Source organism: Rattus norvegicus, chromosome 10 (assembly GCF_021556685.1).
Source record: "Rattus norvegicus strain SHRSP/BbbUtx chromosome 10, alternate assembly SHRSP_T2T, whole genome shotgun sequence".
Classification (NCBI taxonomy): domain Eukaryota; kingdom Metazoa; phylum Chordata; class Mammalia; order Rodentia; family Muridae; genus Rattus; species Rattus norvegicus.
In genome coordinates, this window is record NC_141543.1 from 1,411,516 (window position 1) to 1,432,090 (window position 20,575).

The window sequence follows — 20,575 nt, forward strand, 5'->3', positions numbered from 1 at the left end:
TATCAATATTGGTGAGCCCAATGTCAGTAACTTGGTGAATTCAGTTAGTTCCCAATAAGAATCATTAGTAATAAGTGGGGTGTTCGGGATATAGAAAAATTTTCACGAATGGAATCAAAATTTCTAGGCGAATTCAGTGAGTTCCCAATGGGACATGCTTGTATGAGTGTGCTTTCAATATATATAGCAACATTTTAAGGAACGGAATCTAAGTATCATGTGAATTCAGTAGGTTCTCAATAGGATTCGCATGTAATAAGCATGTTATTCAAGATGGAGCAACGTTTTAAGGAACTGAAACACTGTTTCTTTGTGAATTCAGTTAGTTCCCAGTAGGAAGTTCTAGTAATATGTATACTTTTAAGTTTTATCAAAATTGGTTACCCGAATCTCAGTAACTTTGTGAATACAATTAGATCCCAATAATCCGCAGTAGTATTTAGTGGACTTTTCGGGATATAGGAAAATTTTCACGAATGGAATCAAAATTTCTAGGCAAATTCAGTGAGTTCCCAATGGGACATGCTTGAATGAGTGTGCTTTTCAATATATAGCAACATTTTAAGGAACGGAGTCTAAGTATCATGGTGAATTCAGTGGGTGCCCAATAGGATTCGCATGTAATAAGCTTGTTATTCAAGATAGAGCAACGTTCTAATGAACTGAAACACTGTATCTTTGTGAATTCAGTTAGTTCCCAGTAGCAGGCTCTTGTAATATGTCTACTTTTAAAGATTTATCAAAATTTGGTGAGCCGGATCTCAGTAACTTGGTTAATTCGGTTAGTTTCCAACAGGCCGCAGTAGTAATAAGTGGACTGTTCGGATAATGAAAAATTTTCACGAATGGAATAAAAATTTCCAGGCTAAATCGTTGAGTTCCCAATGGGACATGCTTGTACTAGTGTGCTTTTCAATATAGAGCAACATTTTATGGTATGGAATCTAAGTATCATGCTGAATACAGTAGGTTCCCAATAGTATTCACATGTAATAAGCTTGTTATTCAAGATAGAGCAACGTTTTAACGAACTGAAACACTGTTTCTTTGTGAATTCAGTTAGTTCCCAGTAGCAGGATCTTGTAATATGTGTACTTTTAAAGATTTATCAAAATTTGCTCAGCCGAATCTCAGTAACTTGATGAATTCTGTTAGTTCCCAATAGGCCGCAGTAGTAATAAGTGGACTGTTCGGGATATAGAAAAATTTTCACGAATGGAATCAAAATTTCTAGGCGAATTCTGTGAGTTCCCAATGGGACATGCTTGGACTAGTGTGCTTTTCAATATACAGCAACATTTAGAGGAACGGAATTTAAGTATCATGGTGAATTCATTAGGTTCCCAATAGGATTTGCATGTAATAAGCTTGTTATTGAAGATAGAGCAACGTTTTAACGAACTGAAACACTGTTTCTTTGTGAATTCAGTCAGTTCCTAGTAGCAGGCTCTTTAATTGTATACTTTTAAAGATTTATCAATATTGGTGAGCCCAATCTCAGTAACTTGGTGAATTCAGTTAATTCCCAATAGGCCGCAGTAGTAATAAGTGGACTCTTTGGGATATAGAAAAATTTTGAGGAATGGAATCAAAATTTCTAGGCGAATTCAGGGAGTTCCCAATGGGACATGCTTGTATTAGTGTGCTTTTCAATATATAGCAACATTTTAAGGAACGGAATCTAAGTTTAATGGTGAATTCAATACGTTCCCATTAGGATTCACAAGTAATAAGCTTGCTATTCAAGAAAGAGCAACGTTTTAACGAACTGAAACACTGTTTCTTTGTGAATTCAGTTAGTTCCCAGTAGAACGCTCTTGTGATATGTGTACTTTTAAAGATTTATCAAAATTTCGTGATCCGAATCTCAGTAACTTGGTTAATTCGGTTTGTTCCCAACAGGCCGCAGTAGTAATAAGTGGACTGTTCGAGATATAGAAAATTTTCATGAATGGAATCAAAATTTTTAGGCGAATTCACTGAGTTCCCAATGGGACATGATTGTATGAGTGTGCTTTTCAATATATAGCAACATTTTACGGAACGGAATCTAAGTATCATGTTGAATACAGTAGGTTCCCAATAGGATTTGCATGTAATAAGCTTGTTATTCAAGATAGAGCAACATTTTAACGTACTGAAACACTGTTTCTTTGTGAATTCAGTCAGTTCCCAGTAGCAGACTCCTGTAATTGTGTGCTTTTAAAGATTTATCAAAATTTGGTGATCCGAATCTCAGTAACTTGGTTAATTCCGTAAGTTCCCAATAGTCCTCAGTAGTAATAAGTGGACTCTTCGGGATATAGAAAAATTTTCTCGAATGGAATCAAAATTTCTTGGGGAATTCAGTGAGTTCCCAATGGGAAATGCTTGTATGAGTATGATTTTCAATATATAGCAACATTTTAACGAACGGAATCTAAGTATCTTGGTGAATACAGTAGGTTCCCAATAGGATTCGCATGTATAAGCTAGTTATTCAAGGTTGAGCAACGTTTTCACGAACTGAAACACTCTTTCTTTGTGAATTCAGTTAGTTCCCAGTAGCAGGCTCTTATAATATGTGTACTTTTAAGGATTTATGAAAATTTGGTGAGCCGAATCTCAGTAACTTTATGAATAAAATTAGATCCCAATAATCCGCAGTAGTATTTAGTGGACTGTTCGGGATATAGGAAAATTTTCACGAATGGAATCAAAATTTCTAGGCAAATTCAGTGAGTTTCCAATGGGACATGCTTGAATGAGTGTGCTTTTCAATATATAGCAACATTTTAAGGAACGGAATCTAAGTATCATGGTGAATTCAGTGGGTGCCCAATAGGATTCGCATGTAATAAGCTTGTTATTCAAGATAGAGCAACGTTCTAACGAACTGAAACACTGTATCTTTGTGAATTGTGTTAGTTCCCAGTAGCAGGCTCTTGTAATATGTGTACTTTTAAAGATTTATCAAAATTTGGTGAGCCGGATCTCAGTAACTTGGTTAATTCGGTTAGTTTCCAACAGGCCGCAGTAGTAATAAGTGGACTGTTCGGATAATGAAAAATTTTCACGAATGGAATAAAAATTTCTAGGCGAAATCATGGAGTTTCCAATGGGACATGCTTGTACTAGTGTGCTTTTCAATATAGAGCAACATTTTATGGTATGGAATCTAAGTATCATGCTGAATACAGTAGGTTCCCAATAGTATTCACATGTAATAAGCTTGTTATTCAAGATAGAGCAACGTTTTAACGAACTGAAACACTGTTTCTTTGTGAATTCAGTTAGTTCCCAGTAGCAGGATCTTGTAATATGTGTACTTTTAAAGATTTATCAAAATTTGGTGAGCTGAATCTCAGTAACTTGGTGAATTCAGTTAGTTCCCAATAGGACGCAGTAGTAATAAGTGGACTGTTCGGGATATAGAAAAATTTTCACGAATGGAATCTAAATTTCTAGGCGAAATCAATGAGTTCCCAATGGGACATGCTTGTACTAGTGTGCTTTTCCATATATAGCAACGTTTTACGGAACGGATTTTAAGTATCATGGTGAATTCATTAGGTTCCCAATAGGATTTGCATGTAATAAGCTTGTTATTCAAGATAGAGCAACGTTTTAACGAACTGAAACACTGTTTCTTTGTGAATTCAGTCAGTTCCCAGTAGCAGGCTCTTGTAATTGTATACTTTTAATGATTTATCAATATTGGTGAGCCCAATCTCAGTAACTTGGTGAATTCAGTTAGTTCCCAATAGGAATCATTAGTAATAAGTGGGGTGTTTGGGATATAGAAAAATTTCCACGAATGGAATCAAAATTTCTAGGCTAATTCAGTGAGTTCCCAATGGGACATGCTTGTATGAGTGTGCTTTCAATATATATAGCAACATTTTAAGGAACGGAATCTAAGTATCATGTGAATTCAGTAGGTTCTCAATAGGATTCGCATGTAATAAGCATGTTATTCAAGATGGAGCAACGTTTTAAGGAACTGAAACATTGTTTCTTTGTGAATTCAGTTAGTTCCCAGTAGGAAGTTCTAGTAATATGTATACTTTTAAGTTTTATCAAAATTGGTTACCCGAATCTCAGTAACTTTGTGAATACAATTAGATCCCAATAATCCGCAGTAGTATTTAGTGGACTGTTCGGGATATAGGAAAATTTTCACGAATGGAATCAAAATTTCTAGGCGAATTCAGGGAGTTCCCAATGGGACATGCTTGTATTAGTGTGCTTTTCAATATATAGCAACATTTTAAGGAACGGAATCTAAGTATAATGGTGAATTCAATACGTTCCCATTAGGATTCACAAGTAATAAGCTTGCTATTCAAGAAAGAGCAACGTTTTAACGAACTGAAACACTGTTTCTTTGTGAATTCAGTTAGTTCCCCGTAGAACGCTCTTGTGATATGTGTACTTTTAAAGATTTATCAAAATTTCGTGATCCGAATCTCAGTAACTTGGTTAATTCGGTTTGTTCCCAACAGGCCGCAGTAGTAATAAGTGGACTGTTCGAGATATAGAAAATTTTCATGAATGGAATCAAAATTTCTAGGCGAATTCAGTGAGTTCCCAATGGGACATGATTGTATGAGTGTGCTTTTCAATATATAGCAACATTTTACGGAACGGAATCTAAGTATCATGGTGAATACAGTAGGTTCCCAATAGGATTTGCATGTAATAAGCTTGTTATTCAAGATAGAGCAACATTTTAACGTACTGAAACACTGTTTCTTTGTGAATTCAGTCAGTTCCCAGTAGCAGACTCTTGTAATTGTGTGCTTTTAAAGATTTATCAAAATTTGGTGATCCGAATCTCAGTAACTTGGTTAATTCCGTAAGTTCCCAATAGTCCTCAGTAGTAATAAGTGGACTCTTCGGGATATAGAAAAATTTTCTCGAATGGAATCAAAATTTCTTGGGGAATTCAGTGAGTTCCCAATGGGAAATGCTTGTATGAGTATGATTTTCAATATATAGCAACATTTTAACGAACGGAATCTAAGTATCTTGGTGAATACAGTAGGTTCCCAATAGGATTCGCATGTATAAGCTTGTTATTCAAGGTTGAGCAACGTTTTCACGAACTGAAACACTCTTTCTTTGTGAATTCAGTTAGTTCCCAGTAGCAGGCTCTTATAATATGTGTACTTTTAAGGATTTATGAAAATTTGGTGAGCCGAATCTCAGTAACTTTATGAATAAAATTAGATCCCAATAATCCGCAGTAGTATTTAGTGGACTGTTCGGGATATAGGAAAATTTTCACGAATGGAATCAAAATTTCTAGGCAAATTCAGTGAGTTTCCAATGGGACATGCTTGAATGAGTGTGCTTTTCAATATATAGCAACATTTTAAGGAACGGAATCTAAGTATCATGGTGAATTCAGTGGGTGCCCAATAGGATTCGCATGTAATAAGCTTGTTATTCAAGATAGAGCAACGTTCTAACGAACTGAAACACTGTATCTTTGTGAATTCTGTTAGTTCCCAGTAGCAGGCTCTTGTAATATGTGTACTTTTAAAGATTTATCAAAATTTGGTGAGCCGGATCTCAGTAACTTGGTTAATTCGGTTAGTTTCCAACAGGCCGCAGTAGTAATAAGTGGACTGTTCGGATAATGAAAAATTTTCACGAATGGAATAAAAATTTCTAGGCGAAATCATGGAGTTTCCAATGGGACATGCTTGTACTAGTGTGCTTTTCAATATAGAGCAACATTTTATGGTATGGAATCTAAGTATCATGCTGAATACAGTAGGTTCCCAATAGTATTCACATGTAATAAGCTTGTTATTCAAGATAGAGCAACGTTTTAACGAACTGAAACACTGTTTCTTTGTGAATTCAGTTAGTTCCCAGTAGCAGGATCTTGTAATATGTGTACTTTTAAAGATTTATCAAAATTTGGTGAGCTGAATCTCAGTAACTTGGTGAATTCAGTTAGTTCCCAATAGGACGCAGTAGTAATAAGTGGACTGTTCGGGATATAGAAAAATTTTCACGAATGGAATCTAAATTTCTTGGCGAAATCAATGAGTTCCCAATGGGACATGCTTGTACTAGTGTGCTTTTCCATATATAGCAACGTTTTACGGAACGGATTTTAAGTATCATGGTGAATTCATTAGGTTCCCAATAGGATTTGCATGTAATAAGCTTGTTATTGAAGATAGAGCAACGTTTTAACGAACTGAAACACTGTTTCTTTGTGAATTCAGTCAGTTCCCAGTAGCAGGCTCTTGTAATTGTATACTTTTAATGATTTATCAATATTGGTGAGCCCAATCTCAGTAACTTGGTGAATTCAGTTAGTTCCCAATAGGAATCATTAGTAATAAGTGGGGTGTTCGGGATATAGAAAAATTTTCACGAATGGAATCAAAATTTCTAGGCCAATTCAGTGAGTTCCCAATGGGACATGCTTGTATGAGTGTGCTTTCAATATATATCGCAACATTTTAAGGAACGGAATCTAAGTATCATGTGAATTCAGTAGTTTTCCCAATAGGATTCGCATGTAATAAGCATGTTATTCAAGATGGAGCAACGTTTTAAGGAACTGAAACACTGTTTCTTTGTGAATTCAGTTAGTTCCCAGTAGGAAGTTCTAGTAATATGTATACTTTTAATTTTTATCAAAATTGGTTAACCCGATTCTCAGTAACTTTGTGAATACAATTAGATCCCAATAATCCGCAGTAGTATTTAATGGACTGTTCGGGATATAGGAAAATTTTCACGAATGGAATCAAAATTTCTAGGCAAATTCAGTGAGTTCCCAATGGGACATGCTTGAATGAGTGTGCTTTTCAATATATAGCAACATTTTAAGGAACTGAATCTAAGTATCATGGTGAATTCAGTGGGTGCCCAATAGGAATCGCATGTAATAAGCTTGTTATTCAAGATAGAGCAACGTTCTAATGAACTGAAACACTGTATCTTTGTGAATTCAGTTAGTTCCCACTAGCAGGCTCTTGTAATATGTGTACTTTTAAAGATTTATCAAAATTTGGTGAGCCGGATCTCAGTAACTTCGTGAATTCGGTTAGTTTCCAACAGGCCGCAGTAGTAATAAGTGGACTGTTCGGATAATGAAAAATTTTCACGAATGGAATAAAAATTTCTTGGCGAAATCAATGAGTTCCCAATGGGACATGCTTGTACTAGTGTGCTTTTCAATATAGAGCAACATTTTATGGTATGGAATCTAAGTATCATGCTGAATACAGTAGGTTCCCAATAGTATTCACATGTAATAAGCTTGTTATTCAAGATAGAGCAACGTTTTAACGAACTGAAACACTGTTTCTTTGTGAATTCAGTTAGTTCCCAGTAGCAGGATCTTGTAATATGTGTACTTTTAAAGATTTATCAAAATTTGCTCAGCCGAATCTCAGTAACTTGGTGAATTCTGTTAGTTCCCAATAGGCCGCAGTAGTAATAAGTGGACTGTTCGGGATATAGAAAAATTTTCACGAATGGAATCAAAATTTCTAGGCGAATTCAGTGAGTTTCCAATGGGACATGCTTGGACTAGTGTGCTTTTCAATATACAGCAACATTTAGAGGAACGGAATTTAAGTATCATGGTGAATTCATTAGGTTCCCAAAGGATTTGCATGTAATAAGATTGTTATTGAAGATAGAGCAACATTTTAACGAACTGAAACACTGTTTCTTTGTGAATTCAGTCAGTTCCTAGTAGCAGGCTCTTTAATTGTATACTTTTAAAGATTTATCAATATTGGTGAGCCCAATCTCAGTAACTAGGTGAATTCAGTTAATTCCCAATAGGCCGCAGTAGTAATAAGTGGACTCTTTGGGATATAGAAAAATTTTGAGGAATGGAATCAAAATTTCTAGGCGAATTCAGGGAGTTCCCAATGGGACATGCTTGTATTAGTGTGCTTTTCAATATATAGCAACATTTTAAGGAACGGAATCTAAGTTTAATGGTGAATTCAATACGTTCCCATTAGGATTCACAAGTAATAAGCTTGCTATTCAAGAAAGAGCAACGTTTTAACGAACTGAAACACTGTTTCTTTGTGAATTCAGTTAGTTCCCCGTAGAACGCTCTTGTGATATGTGTACTTTTAAAGATTTATCAAAATTTCGTGATCCGAATCTCAGTAACTTGGTTAATTCGGTTTGTTCCCAACAGGCCGCAGTAGTAATAAGTGGACTGTTCGAGATATAGAAAATTTTCATGAATGGAATCAAAATTTTTAGGCGAATTCAGTGAGTTCCCAATGGGACATGATTGAATGAGTGTGCTTTTCAATATATAGCAACATCTTACGGAACGGAATCTAAGTATCATGGTGAATACAGTAGGTTCCCAATAGGATTTGCATGTAATAAGCTTGTTATTCAAGATAGAGCAACATTTTAACGTACTGAAACACTGTTTCTTTGTGAATTCAGTCAGTTCCCAGTAGCAGACTCTTGTAATTGTGTGCTTTTAAAGATTTATCAAAATTTGGTGATCCGAATCTCAGTAACTTGGTTAATTCCGTAAGTTCCCAATAGTCCTCAGTAGTAATAAGTGGACTCTTCGGGATATAGAAAAATTTTCTCGAATGGAATCAAAATTTCTTGGGGAATTCAGTGAGTTCCCAATGGGAAATGCTTGTATGAGTATGATTTTCAATATATAGCAACATTGTAACGAACGGAATCTAAGTATCTTGGTGAATACAGTAGGTTCCCAATAGGATTCGCATGTATAAGCTTGTTATTCAAGGTTGAGCAACGTTTTCACGAACTGAAACACTCTTTCTTTGTGAATTCAGTTAGTTCCCAGTAGCAGGCTCTTATAATATGTGTACTTTTAAGGATTTATGAAAATTTGGTGAGCCGAATCTCAGTAACTTTATGAATAAAATTAGATCCCAATAATCCGCAGTAGTATTTAGTGGACTGTTCGGGATATAGGAAAATTTTCACGAATGGAATCAAAATTTCTAGGCAAATTCAGTGAGTTTCCAATGGGACATGCTTGAATGAGTGTGCTTTTCAATATATAGCAACATTTTAAGGAACGGAATCTAAGTATCATGGTGAATTCAGTGGGTGCCCAATAGGATTCGCATGTAATAAGCTTGTTATTCAAGATAGAGCAACGTTCTAACGAACTGAAACACTGTATCTTTGTGAATTCTGTTAGTTCCCAGTAGCAGGCTCTTGTAATATGTGTACTTTTAAAGATTTATCAAAATTTGGTGAGCCGGATCTCAGTAACTTGGTTAATTCGGTTAGTTTCCAACAGGCCGCAGTAGTAATAAGTGGACTGTTCGGATAATGAAAAATTTTCACGAATGGAATAAAAATTTCTAGGCGAAATCATGGAGTTTCCAATGGGACATGCTTGTACTAGTGTGCTTTTCAATATAGAGCAACATTTTATGGTATGGAATCTAAGTATCATGCTGAATACAGTAGGTTCCCAATAGTATTCACATGTAATAAGCTTGTTATTCAAGATAGAGCAACGTTTTAACGAACTGAAACACTGTTTCTTTGTGAATTCAGTTAGTTCCCAGTAGCAGGATCTTGTAATATGTGTACTTTTAAAGATTTATCAAAATTTGGTGAGCTGAATCTCAGTAACTTGGTGAATTCAGTTAGTTCCCAATAGGACGCAGTAGTAATAAGTGGACTGTTCGGGATATAGAAAAATTTTCACGAATGGAATCTAAATTTCTTGGCGAAATCAATGAGTTCCCAATGGGACATGCTTGTACTAGTGTGCTTTTCCATATATAGCAACGTTTTACGGAACGGATTTTAAGTATCATGGTGAATTCATTAGGTTCCCAATAGGATTTGCATGTAATAAGCTTGTTATTGAAGATAGAGCAACGTTTTAACGAACTGAAACACTGTTTCTTTGTGAATTCAGTCAGTTCCCAGTAGCAGGCTCTTGTAATTGTATACTTTTAATGATTTATCAATATTGCTGAGCCCAATCTCAGTAACTTGGTGAATTCAGTTAGTTCCCAATAGGAATCATTAGTAATAAGTGGGGTGTTTGGGATATAGAAAAATTTTCACGAATGGAATCAAAATTTCTAGGCTAATTCAGTGAGTTCCCAATGGGACATGCTTGTATGAGTGTGCTTTCAATATATATAGCAACATTTTAAGGAACGGAATCTAAGTATCATGTGAATTCAGTAGGTTCTCAATAGGATTCGCATGTAATAAGCATGTTATTCAAGATGGAGCAACGTTTTAAGGAACTGAAACACTGTTTCTTTGTGAATTCAGTTAGTTCCCAGTAGGAAGTTCTAGTAATATGTATACTTTTAAGTTTTATCAAAATTGGTTACCCGAATCTAAGTAACTTTGTGAATACAATTAGATCCCAATAATCCGCAGTAGTATTTAGTGGACTGTTCGGGATATAGGAAAATTTTCACGAATGGAATCAAAATTTCTAGGCAAATTCAGTGAGTTCCCAATGGGACATGCTTGAATGAGTGTGCTTTTCAATATATAGCAACATTTTAAGGAACGGAATCTAAGTATCATGGTGAATTCAGTGGGTGCCCAATAGGATTCGCATGTAATAAGGTTGTTATTCAAGATAGAGCAACGTTCTAATGAACTGAAACACTGTATCTTTGTGAATTCAGTTAGTTACCAGTAGCAGGCTCTTGGAATATGTGTACTTTTAAAGATTTATCAAAATTTGGTGAGCCGGATCTCAGTAACTTCGTGAATTCGGTTAGTTTCCAACAGGCCGCAGTAGTAATAAGTGGACTGTTCGGATAATGAAAAATTTTCACGAATGGAATAAAAATTTCCAGGCTAAATCGTTGAGTTCCCAATGGGACATGCTTGTACTAGTGTGCTTTTCAATATAGAGCAACATTTTATGGTATGGAATCTAAGTATCATGCTGAATACAGTAGGTTCCCAATAGTATTCACATGTAATAAGCTTGTTATTCAAGATAGAGCAACGTTTTAACGAACTGAAACACTGTTTCTTTGTGAATTCAGTTAGTTCCCAGTAGCAGGATCTTGTAATATGTGTACTTTTAAAGATTTATCAAAATTTGCTCAGCCGAATCTCAGTAACTTGGTGAATTCTGTTAGTTCCCAATAGGCCGCAGTAGTAATAAGTGGACTGTTCGGGATATAGAAAAATTTTCACGAATGGAATCAAAATTTCTAGGCGAATTCAGTGGGTTCCCAATGGGACATGCTTGGACTAGTGTGCTTTTCAATATACAGCAACATTTAGAGGATCGGAATTTTAGTATCATGGTGAATTCATTAGGTTCCCAATAGGATTTGCATGTAATAAGCTTGTTATTGAAGATAGAGCAACGTTTTAACGAACTGAAACACTGTTTCTTTGTGAATTCAGTCAGTTCCTAGTAGCAGGCTCTTTAATTGTATACTTTTAAAGATTTATCAATATTGGTGAGCCCAATCTCAGTAACTTGGTGAATTCAGTTAATTCCTAATAGGCCGCAGTAGTAATAAGTGGACTCTTTGGGATATAGAAAAATTTTGAGGAATGGAATCAAAATTTCTAGGCGAATTCAGGGAGTTCCCAATGGGACATGCTTGTATTAGTGTGCTTTTCAATATATAGCAACATTTTAAGGAACGGAATCTAAGTATAATGGTGAATTCAATACGTTCCCATTAGGATTCACAAGTAATAAGCTTGCTATTCAAGAAAGAGCAACGTTTTAACGAACTGAAACACTGTTTCTTTGTGAATTCAGTTAGTTCCCAGTAGAACGCTCTTGTGATATGTGTACTTTTAAAGATTTATCAAAATTTCGTGATCCGAATCTCAGTAACTTGGTTAATTCGGTTTGTTCCCAACAGGCCGCAGTAGTAATAAGTGGACTGTTCGAGATATAGAAAATTTTCATGAATGGAATCAAAATTTCTAGGCGAATTCAGTGAGTTCCCAATGGGACATGATTGTATGAGTGTGCTTTTCAATATATAGCAACATTTTACGGAACGGAATGTAAGTATCATAGTGAATACAGTAGGTTCCCAATAGGATTTGCATGTAATAAGCTTGTTATTCAAGATAGAGCAAAGTTTTAAAGAACTGAAACACTGTTTCTTTGTGAATTCAGTCAGTTCCCAGTAGCAGACTCTTGTAATTGTGTGCTTTTAAAGATTTATAAATTTGGTGATCCGAATCTCAGTAACTTGGTTAATTCCATCAGTTCCCAATAGTCCTCAGTAGTAATAAGTGGACTCTTCGGGATATAGAAAAATTTTCACGAATGGAATCAAAATTTCTTGGGGAATTCAGTGAGTTCCCAATGGGAAATGCTTGTATGAGTGTGATTTTCAATATATAGCAACATTTTAACGAACGGAATCTAAGTATCTTGGTGAATACAGTAGGTTCCCAATAGTATTCACATGTAATAAGCTTGTTATTCAAGATAGAGCAACGTTTTAACGAACTGAAACACTGTTTCTTTGTGAATTCAGTTAGTTCCCAGTAGCAGGATCTTGTAATATGTGTACTTTTAAAGAGTTACAAAATTTGCTCAGCCGAATCTCAGTAACTTGGTGAATTCTGTTAGTTCCCAATAGGCCGCAGTAGTAATAAGTGGACTGTTCGGGATATAGAAAAATTTTCACGAATGGAATCAAAATTTCTAGGCGAATTCAGTGAGTTCCCAATGGGACATGCTTGGACTAGTGTGCTTTTCAATATACAGCAACATTTAGAGGAACGGAATTTAAGTATCATGGTGAATTCATTAGGTTCCCAATAGGATTTGCATGTAATAAGCTTGTTATTGAAGATAGAGCAACGTTTTAATGAACTGAAACACTGTTTCTTTGTGAATTCAGTCAGTTCCTAGTAGCAGGCTCTTTAATTGTATACTTTTAAAGATTTATCAATATTGGTGAGCCCAATCTCAGTAACTTGGTGAATTCAGTTAATTCCCAATAGGCCGCAGTAGTAATAAGTGGACTCTTTGGGATATAGAAAAATTTTGAGGAATGGAATCAAAATTTCTAGGCGAATTCAGGGAGTTCCCAATGGGACATGCTTGTATTAGTGTGCTTTTCAATATATAGCAACATTTTAAGGAACGGAATCTAAGTATAATGGTGAATTCAATACGTTCCCATTAGGATTCACAAGTAATAAGCTTGCTATTCAAGAAAGAGCAACGTTTTAACGAACTGAAACACTGTTTCTTTGTGAATTCAGTTAGTTCCCAGTAGAACGCTCTTGTGATATGTGTACTTTTAAAGATTTATCAAAATTTCGTGATCCGAATCTCAGTAACTTGGTTAATTCGGTTTGTTCCCAACAGGCCGCAGTAGTAATAAGTGGACTGTTCGAGATATAGAAAATTTTCATGAATGGAATCAAAATTTCTAGGCGAATTCAGTGAGTTCCCAATGGGACATGATTGTATGAGTGTGCTTTTCAATATATAGCAACATTTTACGGAACGGAATCTAAGTATCATGGTGAATACAGTAGGTTCCCAATAGGATTTGCATGTAATAAGCTTGTTATTCAAGATAGAGCAAAGTTTTAAAGAACTGAAACACTGTATCTTTGTGAATTCAGTCAGTTCCCAGTAGCAGACTCTTGTAATTGTGTGCTTTTAAAGATTTATCTAAATTTGGTGATCCGAATCTCAGTAACTTGGTTAATTCCGTCAGTTCCCAATAGTCCTCAGTAGTAATAAGTGGACTCTTCGGGATATAGAAAAATTTTCACGAATGGAATCAAAATTTCTTGGGGAATTCAGTGAGTTCCCAATGGGAAATGCTTGTATGAGTGTGATTTTCAATATATAGCAACATTTTAACGAACGGAATCTAAGTATCTTGGTGAATACAGTAGGTTCCCAATAGGATTCGCATGTATAAGCTTGTTATTCAAGGTGGAGCAACGTTTTCACGAACTGAAACACTGTTTCTTTGTGAATTCAGTTAGTTCCCAGTAGCAGGCTCGTACAATATGTGTACTTTTAAGGATTTATGAAAATTTGGTGAGCCGAATCTCAGTAACTTTGTGAATAAAATTAGATCCCAATAATCCGCAGTAGTATTTAGTGAACTGTTCGGGATATAGGAAAATTTTCACGAATGGAATCAAAATTTCTAGGCAAATTCAGTGAGTTCCCAATGGGACATGCTGAATGAGTGTGCTTTTCAATATATAGCAACATTTTAAGGAACGGAATCTAAGTATCATGGTGAATTCAGTGGGTGCCCAATAGGATTCGCATGTAATAAGCTTGTTATTCAAGATAGAGCAACGTTCTAACGAACTGAAACACTGTATCTTTGTGAATTCTGTTAGTTCCCAGTAGCAGGCTCTTGTAATATGTGTACTTTTAAAGATTTATCAAAATTTGGTGAGCCGGATCTCAGTAACTTGGTGAATTCGGTTAGTTTCCAACAGGCCGCAGTAGTAATAAGTGGACTGTTCGGGATATAGAAAAATTTTCACGAATGGAATAAAAATTTCTAGGCGAAATCATTGAGTTCCCAATGGGACATGATTGTACTAGTGTGCTTTTCAATATAGAGCAACATTTTATGGTATGGAATCTAAGTATCATGCTGAATACAGTAGGTTCCCAATAGTATTCACATGTAATAAGCTTGTTATTCAAGATAGAGCAACGTTTTAACGAACTGAAACACTGTTTCTTTGTGAATTCAGTTAGTTCCCAGTAGCAGGCTCTTGTAATATGTGTACTTTTAAAGATTTATCAAAATTTGGTGAGCTGAATCTCAGTAACTTGGTGAATTCAGTTAGTTCCCAATAGGACGCTGTAGTAATAAGTGGACTGTTCGGGATATAGAAAAATTTTCACGAATGGAATCTAAATTTCTAGGCGAAATCAATGAGTTCCCAATGGGACATGCTTGTACTAGTGTGCTTTTCCATATATAGCAACGTTTTATGGAACGGATTTTAAGTATCATGGTGAATTCATTAGGTTCCCAATAGGACTTGCATGTAATAAGCTTGTTATTGAAGATAGAGCAACGTTTTAACGAACTGAAACACTGTTTCTTTGTTAATTCAGTCAGTTCCCAGTAGCAGGCTCTTGTAATTGTATACTTTTAATGATTTATCAATATTGGTGAGCCCAATCTCAGTAACTTGGTGAATTCAGTTAGTTCCCAATAGGAATCATTAGTAATAAGTGGGGTGTTCGGGATATAGAAAAATTTTCACGAATGGAATCAAAATTTCTAGGCGAATTCAGTGAGTTCCCAATGGGACATGCTTGTATGAGTGTGCTTTCAATATATATAGCAACATTTTAAGGAACGGATTCTAAGTATCATGTGAATTCAGTAGGTTCTCAATAGGATTCGCATGTAATAAGCATGTTATTCAAGATGGAGCAACGTTTTAAGGAACTGAAACACTGTTTCTTTGTGAATTCAGTTAGTTCCCAGTAGGAAGTTCTAGTAATATGTATACTTTTAAGTTTTATCAAAATTGGTTAACCCGAATCTCAGTAACTTTGTGAATACAATTAGATCCCAATAATCCGCAGTAGTATTTAGTGGACTGTTCTGGATATAGAAAAATTTTCACGAATGGAATCAAAATTTCTAGGCAAATTCAGTGAGTTCCCAATGGGACATGCTTGAATGAGTGTGCTTTTCAATATATAGCAACATTTTAAGGAACTGAATCTAAGTATCATGGTGAATTCAGTGGGTGCCCAATAGGATTCGCATGTAATAAGCTTGTTATTCAAGATAGAGCAACGTTCTAATGAACTGAAACACTGTATCTTTGTGAATTAAGTTAGTTCCCAGTAGCAGGCTCTTGTAATATGTGTACTTTTATAGATTTATCAAAATTTGGTGAGCCGGATCTCTGTAACTTCGTGAATTCGGTTAGTTTCCAACAGGCCGCAGTAGTAATAAGTGGACTGTTTGGGATATAGAAAAATTTTCACGAACGGAATAAAAATTTCCAGGCTAAATCGTTGAGTTCCCAATGGGACATGCTTGTACTAGTGTGCTTTTCAATATAGAGCAACATTTTATGGTATGGAATCTAAGTATCATGCTGAATACAGTAGGTTCCCAATAGTATTCACATGTAATAAGCTTGTTATTCAAGGTAGAGCAACGTTTTAACGAACTGAAACACTGTTTCTTTGTGAATTCAGTTAGTTCCCAGTAGCAGGATCTTGTAATATGTGTACTTTTAAAGATTTTTCAAAATTTGCTCAGCCGAATCTCAGTAACTTGGTGAACTCTGTTAGTTCCCAATAGGCCGCAGTAGTAATAAGTGGACTGTTCGGGATATAGAAAAATTTTCACGAATGGAATCAAAATTTCTAGGCGAATTCAGTGCGTTCCCAATGGGACATGCTTGGACTAGTGTGCTTTTCAATAAACAGCAACATTTAGAGGATCGGAATTTAAGTATCATGGTGAATTCATTAGGTTCCCAATAGGATTTGCAGGTAATAAGCTTGTTATTGAAGATAGAGCAACGTTTTAACGAACTGAAACACTGTTTCTTTGTGAATTCAGTCAGTTCCTAGTAGCAGGCTCTTTAATTGTATACTTTTAAAGATTTATCAATATTGGTGAGCCCAATCTCAGTAACTTGGTGAATTCAGTTAATTCCTAATAGGCCGCAGTAGTAATAAGTGGACTCTTTGGGATATAGAAAAATTTTGAGGAATGGAATCAAAATTTCTAGGCGAATTCAGGAAATCCCAATGGGACATGCTTGTATTAGTGTGCTTTTCAATATATAGCAACATTTTAAGGAAAGGAATCTAAGTATAATGGTGAATTCAATACGTTCCCATTAGGATTCACAAGTAATAAGCTTGCTATTCAAGAATGAGCAACGTTTTAACTTACTGAAACACTGTTTCTTTGTGAATTCAGTTAGTTCCCAGTAGAACGCTCTTGTGATATGTGTACTTTTAAAGATTTATCAAAATTTCGTGATCCGAATCTCAGTAACTTGGTTAATTCGGTTTGTTCCCAACAGGCCGCAGTAGTAATAAGTGGACTGTTCGAGATATAGAAAATTTTCATGAATGGAATCAAAATTTCTAGGCGAATTCAGTGAGTTCCCAATGGGACATGATTGTATGAGTGTGCTTTTCAATATATAGCAACATTTTACGGAACGGAATTTAAGTATCATGGTGAATACAGTAGGTTCCCAATAGGATTTGCATGTAATAAGCTTGTTATTCAAGATAGAGCAAAGTTTTAAAGAACTGAAACACTGTTTCTTTGTGAATTCAGTCAGTTCCCAGTAGCAGACTCTTGTAATTGTGTGCTTTTAAAGATTTATCAAAATTTGGTGATCCGAATCTCAGTAACTTGGTTAATTCCGTAAGTTCCCAATAGTCCTCAGTAGTAATAAGTGGACTCTTCGGGATATAGAAAAATTTTCACGAATGGAATCAAAATTTCTTGGGGAATTCAGTGAGTTCCCAATGGGAAATGCTTGTATGAGTGTGATTTTCAATATATAGCAACATTTTAACGAACGGAATCTAAGTATCTTGGTGAATACAGTAGGTTCCCAATAGTATTCACATGTAATAAGCTTGTTATTCAAGATAGAGCAACGTTTTCACGAACTGAAACACTGTTTCTTTGTGAATTCAGTTAGTTCCCAGTAGCAGGATCTTGTAATATGTGTACTTTTAAAGAGTTACAAAATTTGCTCAGCCGAATCTCAGTAACTTGGTGAATTCTGTTAGTTCCCAATAGGCCGCAGTAGTAATAAGTGGACTGTTCGGGATATAGAAAAATTTTCACGAATGGAATCAAAATTTCTAGGCGAATTCAGTGAGTTCCCAATGGGACATGCTTGGACTAGTGTGCTTTTCAATAAACAGCAACATTTAGAGGAACGGAATTTAAGTATCATGGTGAATTCATTAGGTTCCCAATAGGATTTGCATGTAATAAGCTTGTTATTGAAGATAGAGCAACGTTTTAACGAACTGAAACACTGTTTCTTTGTGAATTCAGTCAGTTCCTAGTAGCAGGCTCTTTAATTGTATACTTTTAAAGATTTATCAATATTGGTGAGCCCAATCTCAGTAACTTGGTGAATTCAGTTAATTCCCAATAGGCCGCAGTAGTAATAAGTGGACTCTTTGGGATATAGAAAAATTTTGAGGAATGGAATCAAAATTTCTAGGCGAATTCAGGGAGTTCCCAATGGGACATGCTTGTATTAGTGTGCTTTTCAATATATAGCAACATTTTAAGGAACGGAATCTAAGTTTAATGGTGAATTCAATACGTTCCCATTAGGATTCACAAGTAATAAGCTTGCTATTCAAGAAAGAGCAACGTTTTAACGAACTGAAACACTGTTTCTTTGTGAATTCAGTTAGTTCCCCGTAGAACGCTCTTGTGATATGTGTACTTTTAAAGATTTATCAAAATTTCGTGATCCGAATCTCAGTAACTTGGTTAATTCGGTTTGTTCCCAACAGGCCGCAGTAGTAATAAGTGGACTGTTCGAGATATAGAAAATTTTCATGAATGGAATCAAAATTTCTAGGCGAATTCAGTGAGTTCCCAATGGGACATGATTGTATGAGTGTGCTTTTCAATATATAGCAACATTTTACGGAACGGAATCTAAGTATCATGGTGAATACAGTAGGTTCCCAATAGGATTTGCATGTAATAAGCTTGTTATTCAAGATAGAGCAAAGTTTTAAAGAACTGAAACACTGTTTCTTTGTGAATTCAGTCAGTTCCCAGTAGCAGACTCTTGTAATTGTGTGCTTTTAAAGATTTATCAAAATTTGGTGATCCGAATCTCAGTAACTTGGTTAATTCCGTCAGTTCCCAATAGTCCTCAGTAGTAATAAGTGGACTCTTCGGGATATAGAAAAATTTTCACGAATGGAATCAAAATTTCTTGGGGAATTCAGTTAGTTCCCAATGGGAAATGCTTGTATGAGTGTGATTTTCAATATATAGCAACATTTTAACCAACGAAATCTAAGTATCTTGGTGAATACAGTAGGTTCCCAATAGGATTTGCATGTAATAAGCTTGTTATTCAAGATAGAGCAAAGTTTTAAAGAACTGAAACACTGTTTCTTTGTGAATTCAGTCAGTTCCCAGTAGCAGACTCTTGTAATTGTGTGCTTTTAAAGATTTATCAAAATTTGGTGATCCGAATCTCAGTAACTTGGTTAATTCCGTCAGTTCCCAATAGTCCTCAGTAGTAATAAGTGGACTCTTCGGGATATAGAAAAATTTTCACGAATGGAATCAAAATTTCTTGGGGAATTCAGTTAGTTCCCAATGGGAAATGCTTGTATGAGTGTGATTTTCAATATATAGCAACATTTTAACCAACGAAATCTAAGTATCTTGGTGAATACAGTAGGTTCCCAATAGGATTTGCATGTAATAAGCTTGTTATTCAAGATAGAGCAAAGTTTTAAAGAACTGAAACACTGTTTCTTTGTGAATTCAGTCAGTTCCCAGTAGCAGACTCTTGTAATTGTGTGCTTTTAAAGATTTATCAAAATTTGGTGATCCGAATCTCAGTAACTTGGTTAATTCCGTCAGTTCCCAATAGTCCTCAGTAGTAATAAGTGGACTCTTCGGGATATAGAAAAATTTTCAAAATGGAATCAAAATTTCTTGGGGAATTCAGTGAGTTCACAATGGGAAATGCTTGTATGAGTGTGATTTTCAATATATAGCAACATTTTAACGAACGGAATCTAAGTATCTTGGTGAATACAGTAGGTTCCCAATAGTATTCGCATGTATAAGCTTGTTATTCAAGGTAGAGCAACGTTTTCACGAACTGAAACACTGTTTCTTTGTGAATTCAGTTAGTTCCCAGTAGCAGGCTCTTATAATATGTGTACTTTTAAGGATTTATGAAAATTTGGTGAGCCGAATCTCAGTAACTTTGTGAATAAAATTAGATCCCAATAATCCGCAGTAGTATTTAGTGGACTGTTCGGGATATAGGAAAATTTTCACGAATGGAATCAAAATTTCTAGGCAAATTCAGTGAGTTCCCAATGGGACATGCTTGAATGAGTGTGCTTTTCAATATATAGCAACATTTTAAGGAACGGAATCTAAGTATCATGGTGAATTCAGTGGGTGCCCAATAGGATTCGCATGTAATAAGCTTGTTATTCAAGATAGAGCAACATTTTAACGTACTGAAACACTGTTTCTTTGTGAATTCAGTCAGTTCCCAGTAGCAGACTCTTGTAATTGTGTGCTTTTAAAGATTTATCAAAATTTGGTGATCCGAATCTCAGTAACTTGGTTAATTCCGTAAGTTCCCAATAGTCCTCAGTAGTAATAAGTGGACTCTTCGGGATATAGAAAAATTTTCACGAATGGAATCAAAATTTCTTGGGGAATTCAGTGAGTTCCCAATGGGAAATGCTTGTATGAGTATGATTTTCAATATATAGCAACATTTTAACGAACGGAATCTAAGTATCTTGGTGAATACAGTAGGTTCCCAATAGGATTCGCATGTATAAGCTTGTTATTCAAGGTAGAGCAACGTTTTCACGAAC